General features: G+C 37.9%; 1 pseudogene; it reads right to left on the minus strand.

Annotated features, from left to right (window-relative positions):
* Window positions 1–658: 658 nt before the first annotated feature.
* Window positions 659–2,639, minus strand: part of LOC102869989 — a 3,903-nt pseudogene continuing 1,922 nt past the window's right edge.

Genomic DNA, 2,639 nt, shown 5'->3' on the forward strand with positions numbered 1-2,639 from the left:
TTTGGCACTAAATAAATGGAAGAAGCCTGGGAATAAAATTTGAAACAAAGAGTAAAAAAAAAGAACATTGGGGGAGCTCTGGTGGCCTAGTGGCAAAAAGCTGCACTGCAATCCCAGAGGTACATGGTTCAAATCCACCATATGCTCCGCTGGAGAAGGAGGGGCAATCTCCTCCTATACCAGTCAGATCCAATTTGACGGTACACACACAAAAAATAGTAAAACTTTTTTTTTAAAGTTTACTGAAAACTTTTATTGTAATCAAAAAGTGACATAATGGTGTTGTAATGAAGCCAGCAAATCATTCTGCTGATATTTAAGAACTGGTATCAGCTTCTGCCCGGCAATTAAAAAAATTCAAATGTGAAAATTTCACAGTACAGTAAACTCCACATTAACTAATTAATGGTGGTTAAAAAATAATAGGCCCTAGCAAAACCTCTCATATTACATGGTCACAAGTCACAAGTCTGTACAAAAGTTCGTGTTATAAAGCTCTGATGTAAAAATCAAATAATCAAGCAGTAATATTTTAAGTGCAGCACGGGGTCTTACACGTCATTATTTACAAGGCTTGAATTGAATCTCTTTACATTATAACAAAATTTAATACAGGTGACTTAGGAATTAAGTAGTAGTTTTTTAAAAATCTGTCCTTTTACACAGTGACAGATTTCACTTTTTGGTCATCTTTCTCCTTCTCCTTTTCTTTCTCTTTGTTCTACTTTGACTTCATTTTCTTATGTTTATGTTTTTTACTTTTTTCCAATTCTACTTCAGGGCCTACATGTTTCTTATGCTTCTTGTGTTTTTTATGTTTCTTGTGCTTTTTCTTCTTCTTTTTTTTTTTTTTTTTTCTGTCCTGGCTTTCTGCTGAGCTGGCACTGCTACTGTGGCTTCGGGTCTGGCTTCCTGAAGGGCTATGACTCCTACTTGGACTAACACTGGGGCTGCTTTGACTCTGACTCCTGGCTGGCAAGCCTATTTGGCCAACTACAACTGTCTCTACGTTCTCTTTTGCTATCTCTCTTACTTTGTCTTTCAGTTCTTTAGACATTTTTCCTGATGTGTCCTCTTCCTTTATAGAAACATTACTTCTACTGTTACTTTCATTAAAATCTGGTTCAAAAGCATCTTCATCAGTTTCTCTAGTTAAGTCAGAGGATAGTCGAGAAGAGTGGCTTAACTGGGCTTTAGGGTTGACAGTGTTCTTGTCCATTTGACCAGTGACTTGCTCTTTTTTTAAAATTTTTATTGTATTATTTTTACGTGTACCATCAAATCAGATCTGAGTGGTACAGGAGAGGATTGCACCCTCCTTCTCCAGCAGAGCATCTGGTGGATTTGAACCGCATACCTCTGGGATTGCAGATTGCAGTGCAGCGTCTTGCCACTAGGCCACCAGAGCTCCCGACTTGCTCTTTTTCAATCTGTGTCTCAGATGGGGTAAGTCCACACAGCAATTTATTGCCACTTGACTCTTTACTATTCCTTGCTTCTACTACATATTTCTCATGATCTTTGCAAGGATTTTTATCTACAGATTTTGTTTCTTCACTTGAGCATTTAGTATCATAGGTGGCTTTGTGTATCTCTTGAGGGATTTACACCACCCTTATTTGAGTCTCCTGTTCCCTTTTTAGGTAAATCTCTCTCCTCCTTTGGTTTATTTTTCTGCCCAAATGTAGAATCTTTATTCCGAGGAGGAGAGTCTTTTCTTCTTGTTCACTCATTCCTTTCATCTCTACCTTTGGAACTTGAATAATCTCTATTGTCATAGTCAGGCTTTTTGTCTCTCCTGGGAGTGAAGTCTTTATTTGAGGAACCACGAGTGGTCTCATGCTTCTCCACAGTTCTGGTCTCTTTGGAAGACTGGGACAAGTTTTTGAAAACTTCCTTGTTCATTTACACGATCCAAGCTGCTTTCTTTCTCTGGTTGAATGCTGCTCTTCTCTTTTCAGGATTTTCCTTTTCTAACACTAAATGATCTCAATCTTTGGTTTTCACCTTTTCATTAGATCCTGAGTTTTTTTGAACTTTTAACCTCATGCTGTATTATTTCATGGCTCACTTCCTTGTTAAGTTTCTGAATTTTCTCTGACGGCTCTGTTTCTTTTTTCATTATACTTGGTTGTAGTTGATAGCTTTGTGCTAACATTTTTTTATAACACTAGTTGGCTTTGCAACACTTGATACTGGCTGTGTAGATTTAACATCTCTTCTTCTTCAGATTCAAAGTCACCTTTATCCCATTTGGACTGAGGAACCTGAATCATAATAATCACAACATCTTCGGCAGGAGCCGTATTGTCATTATTATATTCTTCCGTAGTTTTAATGACAGTTCTCTTTGTATCCGTTTTGTCTTCAGATTTTCGAACAGGACTGCCTCCAGTTGAGCTTGTCCTGGTATAATCCACAAGAGTTGAGCAGTGAATTCTAGTTTAGAAATTTTCAGAGAAGACGACTCAAAGTCTGTATTTGATTGTGCTAATGTAGAACCTATACTTGGACCAAGAGGTAGTTGTCAGAACAATGCAAGGAGACACTACATGGTTCAAAATCAAGAAGGGGGTTCATCAGGGATGTATTCTGTCTCCAAACCTTTTCAGTCTGTATGCAGAACAGATCATCTGAGA

The sequence above is a fragment of the Elephantulus edwardii genome, unplaced genomic scaffold, assembly GCF_000299155.1.
Source record: "Elephantulus edwardii isolate Elephantulus edwardi_28Jun2011 unplaced genomic scaffold, EleEdw1.0 scaffold00073, whole genome shotgun sequence".
In the NCBI taxonomy this organism is placed as follows: Eukaryota; Metazoa; Chordata; class Mammalia; order Macroscelidea; family Macroscelididae; genus Elephantulus; species Elephantulus edwardii.